At 44.1% G+C, this 15460-nt stretch overlaps 1 pseudogene; it reads right to left on the reverse strand.

Annotated features, from left to right (window-relative positions):
- Nucleotides 1–1239: 1239 nt before the first annotated feature.
- LOC125524645 lies at nucleotides 1240–12102 on the reverse strand (annotated as a pseudogene).
- Between the last annotated feature and the right edge of the window lie 3358 nt (nucleotides 12103–15460).

Raw genomic sequence — 15460 nt, forward strand, 5'->3', positions numbered from 1 at the left:
GTCACAACACATAAATAAATGATCCTGATTGTAAAAAAAATTACAAATAGATGATCCTGTAACTGTAACTCTGATTGCTTTCCTCTGTTTTTGATCTGTTTTCCCAACTCTGAATACTTTCCTGTACCTTAAGGTTTCAGGCGTCAGGTCAACTTGGGAACAGACAGAGATGTTGCCTCCTCAAACTACAGCATACCATTTCAAAACAGTTGACTGAAGATCATCTTATTCACCATCACAATGTGTTAAGTGTCACACCTCACAAGAAATGCCGCAAACTGAGCACAGACCACAAAACAGACAATGACTCTATCACAGCTATCCTGAAGCTTGGCAATGAAGACCCTACAGAAAGGCCTAAAGTGCTGACAGGTCTTGTCTGAGATCTTTGTAGAAGTCGAGCATTAATACTAAGGGAACAGCTAATTACCTAATCGGAACTTTCTAATGGCAACCAAAATGCAAAGCAAGTAAATGCAGCGTGAAAGAAACACGTCATGACAGGTGCATTTGAACACTACAGAAAGACCTTGCCACATCTTTGGTTATTTTCTCCTCAATACAGAAGGCATGATTGAAATGAGTTGAGGGATAAGGGATTCCGACTTCAGAAGGACTCTGGGGCGGATGTCGCAGGTATGATATTCAGGGGTACGGTGGAGATGTTAGTGAAGATACAGTGTATCACTAAAGGCATGACCGCATGAGATGGAAGAACCAAAATAAGGGATCATGAGTCTGGGCCATTCAATCCTGAGAAGATCCTTGCCGCTGTCTTACTGGACCGGAGAGCCTGCTCAAAAGCAGTAGCAATATCTACATCTGCGAAATCGTCGTTTCTCCATCGCCCATCTCTCTTAGCTACAGGATATCCGTACATAGGAGGCAATTTTAAATATTTACAGTAGTTGGGATAGCAGTGTCACCACCGATTTGTGGTCAGGACTCCGGACTCGCTAGGTTCATTGCATGCTTGTGAGTCTTGTGACACATTGCAACTGTGCGTGTAAGATGAAATCCACGCAACCCTTTCGAGAAGATATTCAATCATATTCATCTGAGTGAATACGAAATGATAGTCATGTGCTTCATTCCAAATAATTTTATTTATTCAGAGTTTGAGAAATCTTGAACAGAAAAGAACGCAAGATACAAACTGAATTTTATGTTAAAAAATAATTGATAGTAGCATGCTACGGTACAGATAAAGTTGGGTCATAGTAACAGACAGTAACATTTCTGCAATCCAAATTGAAACAATAAATCACAGCTAGCTGGCAACTGAAAATCAAATTGGCACTTTCTCCAAACTCATTCATGTCTTCTCTTTTTGTAGCATCAGAGCTCACAGGACACTCCAGCAGACTTGATGATGAGGCACAAGCAGACGTTCCAGCAGCCACTGAACGGAAATATGAACACAAACATGGTGTCAGTCAAACAAACCTGAACAGTGTGTGAGGTGCGCACCCGATTGATAATAGAGAACACCTGAACATTGTTGCAGCCAAAGCCGAATCGTCGACAGTGAAAAGCCATGTGGAAAACACGAGTTGTTGATCCAAATGCAAATGTGGAAATGGATTGGCCAATAAAACACAAGGACTGCTGTATTCATGTATCAAGACTCAAGGGTTGCATGAGAGAGACTGCTGTACAAACTAAGGTCTGAACCCATGTAAAAATATATGGTTGCATTTATGATTTATTCTGTGGACTCAGCAAGCCATCACGGCGCACACAATCTTTGAGCCCCTGAATGGTCGTGTGACAAACAAATTCCACACAGGCGTTTGCCCATCTGGGGTCCATGAATGAAGCTCAACCACCATGAATGAAGCCATCACTCGTCACACGGAACACGAGTATTGCAAGTGCAGTAAAAGCAGGAAAAACATGTTCAGCCTTTCCTTATTTTCGGTTGAAGGTTGTTCAAATGACTCTCAAGAAAAAAAAACAATTGGAAAGACAAATCATGATTTTACACTCCTAGAGCAAATTAATCTATACCAAACTACGAGTAAATACATTTTCAGAACAGCTGACTGAATATCGTCGGGTCCAAATTGTTTTTTATTCAGAGTTCGAAAAATCTTGAAGAAAAAAAGAGGGCAAGCTAGAGACTGAATTCGATGTTCGTAAAGTAACTGAGAGTTCTGTTTTACTGTAGAGATAAAGTTGGGTGATGGAGATGAAGATCATCAGAACACCGTACAAAGCGTTAAAATATTATTGGAACACAAATTGCAACTCGAAATAACAGCTAGTGACTAAAACTCAGATGTTTCTGCAGGCACTTTCTCTGGAACTCATTCATGTTTTCTCTTTCTCTGGAAATTCAGACTGAGAATGAGGCACAACCAGCCCTGCATGGAAATATGAACAGAAACTCTGAGTCATTCAAATCATGGAGCAAACTGGATAAAGAAAAAATTATACAAAGCGAATACATGGTAAGTAACTTACTCATATCTTGCATGCATCCAACCTTTATTCAGTTGACCCACTCAGCAAGCCATCACGGCGCACCGAATCTTCTTGCCCGTGAATGGCCGTGTGGCAAACAAATTCCACACAGGCGGATGCTCATCAGGGGTCCATGAATGAAGCTCAATCATCTTTGAATCAGTAGAATTGTTTGGAGGGCCAATAAAAATCAGCCGGTCACCACATGCTCGGAGACCCATGTCCAAGCCCTTTTCCTTAGACTGTACTGGCAATTTTCCAAGAGTGATCCACTTGTTGTCCGGCTTATCATACTGCTTCAAATCATTCTCACTGTAATCAGCGGCGTAAAGCTCATTGTTGACAACTGCAATGAGCGGAGGAGCACCCACAAATGTAATGTTGAGATCCTGAGACATGTTGTCGATGACCCTCCACAACTGCCGGTTCAAGTCATACTCCTCACCGCATGTCAATAGCTCGTCGCTACTGCTAAGACCACCGATCACATAGAACTTTCCGTCCATGAATGCACCGGAGCATCTGTACCTAGCCCTATTCATGCTGGGAAGGGGTGTCCAAGTATGTGTCTCCGAGTCATACATCTCTCCGCAGCTCAATATATTACTAATAGAATCATAGCCCCCCACGACATATGCCTTCTCACCCACACTTGCTGACCCAAACCAGTACCGCTGGATGTCCATCACATCAGCCAGCACTGTCCATGAATTGGTAAGGATGCTATATCTCAATGCCAAGCTTCCTTCCCCAAACACCAGCAGCTCGGTTCCTACAGCGAGCGACTCCGAGATGTACCTGTGAGCCGGTGGCATGTTGGGCACTTGGATCCAGCGCCGAGTGGACGGGTAATAAGCCTCCCACTCCTGGGAATTATTACCACAAGAGAGGTAGAACCAGTGCTCTGCTACCCTATTCTTGCGACGCAGGCGGTAGATGTCCCCGTTGCGAACCACCATATTGAAATCACGGTTGAGAGAGGCGATGGCGCCATATTCCAACCTGGAGAGGCGGTGCAGGTATTGCTCCACGAGACCTCTCCACCACCATCAGCTCCCACTCCTGACAAAATTTGACACTTCATTTCCCTGGCCTTCAATATTACGGGTAATTTATCACCTGATGGCAAATTGTATCTGTTAAAAAAGTATACCTATGTGAGAGCAATATCCTGCAGATATCCGGCAGATTACAGGAACATGCAGGCCGGAAGTGCGCTCCGATGACCCTGATGATATCCTGCAGATCACAAAAACCATTTAGATACCTTCGTCGGAGCATGAAAAGTTAAATGAGGAGTTACAACAACCATTCAGCGGGAAGTACTTTTACCTTTTATTACCATGGGAACCGGAATCCACTAATTGCACACCGATTACAGGATTGCCCGGATGATTGCTAACTACACCGATCCTTGATACATACTCTAGATCAGCAGCTGCACCCCGAAATTTTGCGGAGACCTCTCTAAGGCCTGTCATATGCCCGATGCTGATCAATGCATTACCCTGTCGATATTGTTTCCAATGTTCACGCTCCGAATAAAGATCAAGTCGTTGGTCCATTCGGGGGATGGCGTTGAAAACGAGCCTGAGCTTCCAGAGATTAGGCATTGCGTCCGCCTCAAATTTTATCCAAGCTATACCAGACATGAACCTCAGCTTGAAGTACTTGAGAGCTGTGAATCCAGCAGCCATGCCAAAGGTTATCTTAATATTAGGCGACGTCTCCACATACAACGACAGAGCAGTGAGGGCAGGCAATCCTCTAAGAATATTAACATCATTTACTGACAGTCCATGCACTGTAATCTTTAGAATGCATAGGTTGCCAAGTTGGATCTTCCACAAATGCATTTTGTAAAATATGACGGGGCTGTGCGGTGAGACCTCAAATCTCTGGAGATGGTGGATAGGTTTATCCAAGATCCACTCAACTCTTGGTTTTGAAGCGTCACCATAGCTCACAGAGGATCCGTAAACCACCAGTTTTACAGTTTTCAGGCTGTCGTGTTCATACATTAAATAATCCAGAGCATCCATGCTTCTCACCAGATGGTCGTAATCTAAAGAAGGCGGTGTAGAAATGCAAAGATCCTGCAGGTGGTTCGGCTTGCAAAGGCTCAGGTCGTCACCAACAGACCAATCCAGCAGATTTGTGTGAGGAGGAAGACTGAGGTGCAACAAGCGTGTGAGATATATAATGTCCCATGGAACATAAGTGCCTCTTGGTGTATCCATGACATCCAGTGTTTCCAAACACTGCAGCCCTCTCATACGGTTTGGAAGTTTTACGCAGACATCACAAACAATCTTCAGATATCTCAGATGGAGCATTTCTGATACTCTAGAGAGGTCTATGGACAGGTCTTCGTCTCCATTATGATGGCCAGACAGTTGAAGGTTCAGAACACGAACAAGCTTGAACTCTCCCATACAAGGCATGCACTCTGATGATCCAAAAACTCCAAGTGAACGCACTTGTGACTTTCTAATGTTTGCTGGTATCTTGGCATGTTTTGCATCACCAAGTTGCAGAGATAGTCGACGGACCTTATGAGAAAGTGCCAAAATCTTTCGATTGTGATCTACTACCACAACGAAATTCTCTTCTGCAGACTTGTGTGCAATAAGATCATGCACAATGGCATGAACTGTGCAGGACACCACATCATTGTTGAAGTTGATAGACACAGGTTGGATGAATCTTCTATCAACAAGTTCATCGAAATACATCCCTGCAACTTCTTCCATATTCTGCCCTTCACTTGCAGTAAGAAACCCTTCAGCCACCCATTGCCTGACCAGGTCATGTTTGAACAGTATGGAGCCCTCTGGATACATACTAAAATACAGCAAACATGTCTTGAGGTAGTGAGGAAGGCTGTTATAGCTGAGCTTCAATACTTGTCTCGTTGTTTCTGGACTGGAATTTGACAGTAAACAGGAGATTAACGAATCATGTATGCGTGTGAATAAATCCATTGATAAGGAAGGCTGGTTTGCCAAAATACTAGCTATGCTGATGGTCGCTAGCGGCAAACCACCACATATCTCTATAATTTGGCCTCAAACTTGTTTGAATTCTTCAGGACAATCACTTTCAGTACCAAAAATCCTGCCAAAGAATAGCTTCCTTGAGTGATCATCATCCAAAGGTTTCATCTCAAAAACTTGTTCTGGGTGATTGCAGCCACATGCTAATGCAACATCTTCAATCTGTGTAGTTGTTATTATTCTGCTGCCTTGAATACCCTTGGGAAAAACCTGATTAATAACATCCCATGCTGATGTATCCCATAAATCATCTACAACAATTAGATACCTGCATGTCAAGAATGCACACATGTCACATTATTCAACAGGCTAACAGTAACAACACTTAGATGCGCTAGAAAAGAATGAATTTTTAGTCCATACATGTCCAGGACTTATGATATTAACCTGAAGTTAAATGTTACTACCAGCGTCAAGTTAGTGCGGACTTGAAGATTAAAACTAATGTCCGTTCACTAGACAGACATGTACTCCAAATTTTCTAGCTCACTTTAAAGCATAGTATCGAGCTTATCTGAAAAACATCTTTTCCGAAATTGACTATATATCATCATGCCTTTTTTTTTGTCAAAAACAAAAGAGCAACCTGTAGGCATTTAATGTAGTACATGCGATTCTGGACCATGTGGAAAATAAGTACAAACTATGCAACACAAGTAGTACATACGGTTTGCTTGTGGAAAATAAGTACCTCTTGCCATGTAGATAATTCCTGATATTTTCAGCAGTAACACGAAGTTCATCGGAAACGTCTTGGCTTCCTCCGGGCTGCTTCCGCTGGAGTTGTGATAGCATGTCGCGGAAAAGCCTCTTCATATCAGGCTTTTTGGACACCCGGACGAAAGCCCGACAATGGAATTTCCTCCCAATTTTATTGTACAACACTTCTGCAAGCATTGTTTTACCAAGACATCCAGATCCATGAATAGACACCACCTTGAGCTGCTGATCCGCGTCGTTAGACAAAGAGTTGATAAACTTGCTCATCCGACCATCAATTACTAGGCCGGAACAAGTTTTCTCACAAGGCATTGGCGACATTGGCATCATAGGCCCAATGGCTGAAAATCTACGTGCCGCCGGGGTGCTACAACAATGGAGTTGGTACCTCTCGTACCGTCGGATCACCTCCCGGGCATAGATCTTGAATTCTGATACCTTTTCAACTATCTGTTGGTACCACTTGAGCTTCCTGGGAGCACGAATGACATCAACACGAATGGTTTTGGAGATAAAATGTCCTGACACATCAGGAGCTGCATATTCAATCTGTTTCTGCCACTTGAGCCTCTTGGGAATCTTAACACGAGTCATCTTGTGGCCAGATTTGTAGCCAAGAGACTCAGGGGGCACAAAGTTGTCAATACAATCTTGGATGTCATAAGATAACTCCCGCGCCTCTTTCGTCCAGCAGTTGGCCGCTAGGGGAGGGTCTTCCACCTCTAACAAATCTTCAAGGTATGCGCCTATTTCTTCAAGATCATCTCTGAGGAGCTGCGACCTATCATTGACCCCCTTGGTCAGCTTGCATCCATGAGGACCTAGCATCATGTCAAGCTTCTTAAGTAGGGGTCTCATGGCACCCAGAGAAACACTGGTACTGGCATTCATCTCTCTGGCTCTACCTCCTATTGAAATATCTAAAAAAACATAGACGAGAAAGAACGATTTAATTTACCCAGCAGATGTTGCATGTAATACATAACTACCAGTACATGTCACACTCACATCTATTTTTATTCACATATCTGACATTCAGAAAAGCCAAATTATATGGATTTTGTACTTTACACTTCACTCATCATATCCACCAACACATTTAAATTGCAGAACAAACAAGTTGCTTATAGATTTTTTTTGAGAAAGAGTAGACTTTATTGACTCAAAATGAAGCATCGAAGACACAAGCACAATAAGCACACACATGTTGTCTGCATGGCTAGGACACCCACAACCAACCAACACACACACACACACACACACACACACAAAGAACACAGGCAAAGAGAAAAGTTCATAAAATACAGAAGCTCAACTGTGTTTATTCAACCATTTTGCCTGACGATCCACTCGTAGAACATGTGGATGAGGTATGTAATCTTGTCTCCGACCCGTTGTGGTCGTGATTTATTTTTATTTTTAGTTTTGTTTGGTACTCGATGACTTGAACTTGTTTTCATGTTTAATAAAATTGGTGGTGTGCATCTTCTGATGCAGAGGCTGGGGTACTCCCCTTTTCGGAAACAACAATTACTCTATAATATAAGGGCAACAAAATTTGTGATTACCTAATTAGCTTGCGCAAATTGTGATGTCCAGTCGGGTCTCATCTAGTGTTATTATCGTTTTGCTAACCTATGCTTGCACTAGTGCAAAATTGTGTTGTTAAGCCCCCCCCCCCCCCCCCCCCCCCCCCCCCCCCCCCCCCCCCCCCCCCCCAAACCCAATCGCACATGCTAGTGATGAACAATGCATGGCGAGACACACATTATAAAAATCATTTGCACATCGCCCACGGTCACTAGTAAACAATTGTGTGCAATGTCTTACCGACAGGTTAAATGGATGAATCTGTGTGATGTTGGTGGGCACCTCACAACGTTTGATAAATAAACCATGTGTGAGATAAATTGAACATGATTATATGAGCTCAACTGTGCACTATGTTTTACATTTCGCACAGAAAAGATATTGTCAGAACTGTGCCGAACAAAGTTCACACGATTTTGCACAGTTGAACGTGCGTATTATACAAGCAGATGACATTGTATGCCTGACCATGCGGAAGCTACCCGACGACACTTCCTAATACGTGCCACAACCGCCCCAGCCCTGCGGCCTCACTGTTAGGCAAGACTGGGATCCCCGCCACGAGGTCCGCCCGACCCAGTCTTGGAAGAGAACACAGGGTGGTTGGCGATGGAGTGCGCCATCAACAAGGTGGGTGAATGCGCAAGCATAGTGGACGAGTTGGTCGCATGGATGGCTTGATAGTTCGTTCCAGTCATTCAGAATGGGAGGCCGATACATGTGCTGCCTTCCATGAGACCAAGGCATCCACCCCCACCGACAAGTATGGCACATGCACCTCCCACAACAACTAGTGTATCTATATCACCTGGTAAGCAGAGGCCAGTGTAATCCTCCTTTTCAAACAAATCTATATCATCTAGTTAGTTGAATGCAATGTCGACAAGCGACAAATCTATGTAAAATGTTTATAACGGGCTAATTTTTCCCTATTATATAATCAATACAGATCATTTGTTCTCGAGTGTTTCCTGTGTTCATGGGCACAATTTTGAAGTGCACTCTTCGCTTGTGAGACAATATGTTCAATCATAGCGGGAGTTACAACCATTACATATACTATGAGGGAGCGTAATTACAAGCGTTTATACACTACATTCATTCAAATTACAACAACAAAGCTAGAAATTCAAATGTAATTCAAAATCATAGAAGTTGTTTCTCTTAATATGTTATTACTATTGGACTTTCTTTTTCCTTGTGTGGCCTCTGTTTTGGGTCAATAGAGCTACTTTAGTTTTCATGTCACCACCTTCTTAAGGTGGCTATGCATATCTACTCCCTCCGTTCACCAATATAAGATGTTGTAACTTTCTTCTAAATCGGATATACGTAGACATGATTTAGTGTGTTTGTTGACTCATTTGAGTCTGTGTGTAGTCTATGTTAAAATTATCTTTTATATTTATGAACGGATAGAGTATTTAAAACACAAGCCACCACTATAAATCTGCTAAATGTTTTATCCAAGCCATTTGTACATGTGGAAGGCGGGTGGTGCGCGGCTGGTTGGGTCGTCTCCTAGGCATTTTGTTATTATTGGTTTGTTATTTTTTTAAATGTAGATCAATCCGTGCCCTCTAGACCTGTTGATGTGCACAACCATATATGATTGATTATTCAGTGATGGCAAGCAAAGCTAAGCACTGATGCTCAACAAATTAAATGCAGGAGAAAACGCCGGAAGCATGTTCAGGGCTGCCTCCTCGTCGCTTCTAGCCACTGCCTCATCACCATCTGGGAGTTTCCTACTGTATTTGTCAATCTAGCCTAGCTGGATGCGGGGGCCAATGGCGCCATTGCACCACGCCACTTGGAGGTTGGGAGTGCTATATGTAGGACATGCATCACAGACGGCACACTTGTATACATGAAGCCCTAGCCGATCTGCACATGCTCCACCCGCGAGATTGACATGAAACCGTCAACTGAGTAGCTCCACTTACAATCGTCGTTGATGGATGTCGTGGATGCGTCAGACATCGGCTACCAAAGCTGACACCATGTTGCCATGTGTCCACAGACACTACCACGGGAAAAGATGGTTGAAGAAGCCCAGATGCCTGCACAAAAACGTCGGCTGATGTTGCTGCTGGAGGAATAGAAGACAATGGAGTAGGGTGAGCTACCATTTGTTGCTACGGTGCAGTAGTCAGAAGCTCACCGAGGGCCACTGCCCTCTTCATCACTGCCTTGCCTGCCCCCCACGAAGATAGGGCCTTCCACGCCCCTCGTCAGAGGCAAGCCCCGCCGCCACCCACCATGGAGGTTATGCCCGATAGCGCATCGACAATGGTGAGAAGAAGAGATAAAGAGAAGGAGCCTCTAGCGCTGTCGGCCTGGAGGTCCTATTTTTTTATGGGTATTGGTGCAAAATAGATAATTAGACACAAAGGTATTGTGAGCGTCGCTAGTGGTATGCCTCTAAAAATAGCCATGATGCCGTTGGTGTACTCGACGACACACATCTCCACTATGGTCAACTGCCCGTGCACTTGCAAAATCACACACACAGTCACCAGATTTTTTGGTGGCAGCAGTCACCCGTTTGATGTAATTCACACACATTAGCACTGAGAACTGTGTTGAGGAGAGATCGATGCGGGAGGTGGAGGCTTCTGCTGTGGCCAATGTTTTGGATTTCATTTATTATTTTTATGACTAAGTTCATGAATTTCAAAATATTTTGTTGTTCATTTTGGATGAATTGATAAACCATAAATTTAAATTCAAAAGAAGTACATGAAAAATATAGGTACATTCTAGAGTCAACCCCGCAACTTCGCTAAGGCATCGTATGTTCTTTACCACTAGTATGTAGGAGTAGATGGTAACTGAAATACTTTAGATTTCCAACTTTTTATACAACTATATTTTGTTAGAACGACCAAAACCAAAATGATTTTCTTTCAAACCCCACTAAAACCTTGGCCCAGGGACGGTGGCTATGACGATGCGGATGGCCCATGCCCACCACTGTAGCAGAGATGATGATACCACGACGGGTTTGATGGCTGCCACAGATTTCTTCCCGGCACTAGAGCCCCAGTACATTATCTACATGAACTATTATTGTTTGCAAGAAATGGACAGCATGCACCAAGACAGCAAGCAACCCAGATTTATTCAACTGATTCAGGTGGCGACCTACTAGTAGGACACGCGATGTATGAAGCTTCATTTGCACTGTCGTTACAGAAGGAAGTTTCCTGCCTAAGCCGAGCTGAGCCTACCTGTCGTGCAATTCCACGATGCTCGACGTGAGCTAGGTGTGCGCACTTGCCGCGATCACCATGGCATGCCATCCCATGACCAGATCATGGCTGCACCTATTCAGCTAACTAACTAACGTGAGAAATGTTGCTAAAAAAACTAACATGGGAAATCAGCTAAAATAACCGCGTCATACCATACCATGATCAGATCAATGCTGCGCCTATTCAGCTAACTAACTAACAGAAGAAATCAGCTCAACCAAGTCATGTACAGGGACATGTCCTGGCCGTTTATTTTGCTAACTGAAGAAAATAACAGCAGCAGGGTATAGGCTAACATAATCGAGGGTTGGGTGCATCATTGAATGTAGTAAAAGTTCAGTCTCTGCGTTTTTCTTTTCTTTTTGTAGTACAGGGATATGAAGGAGAGAAACAAAGTGTCACCTTGGGTTGGATAAAAAAGGACGACCCTGTCCTCCTCCTCCTCAACAATGCCATGATCCAGCATCTTGTTGCGGGACTCGCTGCACTTTGGGCACGGCTCGGAGCCGACCCTCTTACACGCTTGGCAGACGAAGGCAGGGCTCGGCCTTGAGGCGCCGTCGAGGAGAGGCCGCAGCTCGCCGGCCTGGTGAAGCTGCCTAACATCGTCAGGGCCGCCAACGAGCCAGCCTCCCACGAGGAGCTGCGGGAGGGAGAAGGCGCAGCCCCGAGCCGCAAGCAACGACTTGAGCTCGCTGCGGTGCGCTTTGCTCCTGGACACGTCGCGCACGTCCACGGTCAGGCCGTAGCCGCGCAGCAGGGCGCACAAGGCGTAGCGGTCAGCGGAGGTGCGCGCTCTGCGGCGCGACGCCGACGCCGTGTAGAGAATAACCTCGGGCTGCAGCTCCTCCTTGCCGCCCGGCCGGGACGAGGAGCTGCCGCCAGGGTCATACATGTCCGCTGGCTAATCCGCAGATGAGTGACGGTGGCTAGAGTTCCGGCAAGAGAAGACTAAGCGAAATGGTGGCTTTGTTGTGTCTCACTCTTCTTCGTCTCCTCGCATGCATCGCAGGTCGCAGCTATGCATCATGTGCTCGTGCCTCTTTTGTCGTGCCTGTCTGCCTTATCTTTACAAATTACGTCCTCAAACGCTATGCCTGTGGCCCTATGCGCTCGATTAAATTATGTTGTGTTTCTTTCGAAGCACTGGGATTAGACTGGAGAAGATCTCACTGGACTCTTGATCCTACAAAAGGCCACCATTTTCCCTCTGAATTTACGTTTTTTGCATCCCATGAATTTTGTTCCCATCGAGTTCCGCCCAGACGTTTAGGGGGGCAAGACCATTCATGCTGTTTTTCACCCCTCCTAAGGGTTGTAGATGCTGTAACAAAGGCCGTGACAAGACCATTCATGCTGTTTTTCACCCCTCCTAAGGGTTGCCTCTTAGACTAGGCCCGCTAAAGTCACAAGGGCTTTGACTGCATTTTCTTGATCTTCTTGGGTCGACTTTGTCCCGTGTGTGGTTGGTTACGAACTTACCATTTGTTACTTTCAAGCGTTAGTTTCAGGTTTTACGTTGTTTAAAAAGATTGTTCAAATTAAAAAATATTACAAAACACCAAATATAATATAATTCTTTTTGCCCCACCTTGCCCTAATGGAGTAGTAGGGGTGTACATGTAGTGTGAAAGACTTATGAGTTCATTTGTCCATTCAAGACATACTGTGTTTCCCTTCAATGCAAAGTGGAGTAAACTAAATGTACCGCCAGCTGATTGTTTGGATCAATGAGCTGACGAGGCATGAAAGATACACGAGTTGATTAGTCCATCCAATGTAACATTGTCTATCTTGAATTGGCAGTCTGACACATTGTGCATATCGATACGGTGCCAAGCTCTGCTTACCAACTTAAACAAATACAGTGTCAGCTGCTTTGGATCGACGAGCTAAGCAGAGAAAACAGGAGCTAAGTTTAACCATTAAGTCAGAGGGTGGCTTGTGGGGCACTACAGTTTGTATTTCCGCAGAATCAATGCAATTTCTCTCTACGTAACCATGAACTACAGAGGCATCTTGTGAGGTTTCATTGAGATTGAGGAAACTTGCACTGCTTTGAAGTAGGTTAGTGCACCTTGACGTAGGCTAACACCAACATGTTAACGAGGACCTCGTAGAGCATGGTGGGGCGACCGCCCTACCTTGATTCTTTTGCCAAAATATATCACGCAAGCATATGCATGCATCATTGCATCGCTACTTTCAAAACTCCAGAACATTGCGAGATTTGAACTTTCTAAAAGTTCAACACTAACATTGCGTATTTCGAGTCAATGCAAAGTGAAATTAAACTAGTGCACCACTAGCTGCTTGGATTGATGAGCTGACAAGCTATGCATGAAAGATTCGTGAGTTGATTAGTCGAACTAATGTAACACTGTCTGCCTTGAATTGGCCAGCGCTAAACTAATACAATGCTTGAATCCACCAACTTTTTTTGGACGTCGCATGGATCGATAAGCTAAGGGGGGAAACGGGAGCTAAGTTTAACAACTCCGATAGCAGGTGGCAAGGTACCAGAGCATCACAATCCAAAAAGTTGTGAAAATGTAGTTTTGGTAGGTGTAGTGTGAAAGACTTATGAGTTCGCTAGTCCATTCAACGTTAATACACTGTGTTTCGACTGAATGCAAAGTTGAAGTAAACCCATGAACCACTAGCTGCCAGGATTGATGAGCCGACATGCAAGGCATGAAAGACGCGTGAGCTAATTAGTCTATCTATTGTAACACTATCTGTCTACAATTGGCAGTCTGACAAGCAGTTCAGATCGATGCCGTAGCAAGCTCTGCGTGCCAAGCTAAACTACTACAATGTCAGCTGCTTGGATCGGTGAGTTAGGCGGAGAAGCGGGAGCTAAGTTTGACAATTTGCAGAGGGAGTGGCGCGGCAGCTGTCGATAAACAATATAATCTTTGTCTGCTTAACCGTGAACTGCGGAGGCATCTTGTGAAGGTACATGGAGATTGAGGAAGCTTGCACTGCTTTAAAGTAGGTTAGTGCATTCCGTTGGTTTCCCCGCTTCGACGAGATGAACAAGTTTCATATTGAAACTTTTTCAATTGGACGTCATCTTGATGACTTAATCACCCCTTCAATCATCAGACCCATGGAGATGCATGATTTGGTCTTGGACCAGATTATCTGCTCAACTAGACCACACCGTCTGGTCACAATAGAAGGTTTGAAAGTGTTTTCTGACCAGACCGGACAGTCCGATAATCCGAATCTTTCCTACAACATTGCAGCATATGGGCTATAACGTTTGCATACGATCTTCAATTGAAACAACTCAAATAAAAAAATCGATCGCCTTGACGAGACAAAGACTTCCATGTAGAACATTTTTTCAGCCGAGGTTGTCTCGGGTGCGTAATCAACCGATCAGTACTCCGAATTGAAAATCTCAGCACTCCCAGCACATGATTGGCCTCTTAGATGAGATCGGATGGCTATGACACAAACATCAAAGTTGTCCATTTTAACCATACAGAGATTATTCATATTGGACACTTTCTTATTTGAGATCATCTTAAATATTTATTCTGTCATGCCTAAAACTGATGTCAACACAAATGTTACTTTCAGCCATTTCGTTTCATGTTTTAAGTTCTTGTCGAAGATTGTTCAAACTAAAAAAAAAGTTTTTCTAAACACCGAGTGTAATATAGACGTTCACACCTGACATAACTTACCTTTCGCTCCTCCTGCTTTTTAGATGTCGTCCACTGCCACCATTAGCTGCCGACACAAGGAGTAGCCCATGCATCTGTTAGCCCTAAGAAGTGGCTGGTTGCTGTTGAGCTTGCCGGCCGCTCTCATGCTCCCTTCTTTCATATCCTCCATGACTCATTGGATTGGTGCTTGATTTTCATTTAATTGAATGCAAAGAAATAAAATTATGAAAATGTTGTGTTGTTAGGTTTCGTGTAAAAGACCTAGGAATTCACTAGTCCATTCAACGTGAACACGCTGTGTTTTTCGATTCAATGCGAAGTGAAGTAAAATAAATGCACCTCCAGCTGTTACGATCAATGAGCTGACCAGGCGTGAATGATCCAAAAGTTGATTAGTCCATCTAATGTAACATTGTCTATCTTGAATTGGCAGTCTGACACATTGTGCATATCGACACGGTGCCAAACTCTGATCTGCTTACCAACTTAAACTAATACAGTGTCAGCTGCTTTGGATCGACGAGCTTGGCGGAGAAAACGGGAGCTAAGTTTAACCATTAAGTCAGAGGGCGGCTTGTGGGGCACTACAGTTTGTAATTCCCCAAAGTCAAAGCAATTTCTCTCTACGTAACCGTAAACTATGGAGGCATCTTGTGAAGTTTCATGGAGATTGAGGAAACTTGCACTGCTT

The sequence above is a fragment of the Triticum urartu genome, chromosome 7 (genome assembly GCF_003073215.2).
Source record: "Triticum urartu cultivar G1812 chromosome 7, Tu2.1, whole genome shotgun sequence".
NCBI classification, from domain to species: domain Eukaryota; kingdom Viridiplantae; phylum Streptophyta; class Magnoliopsida; order Poales; family Poaceae; genus Triticum; species Triticum urartu.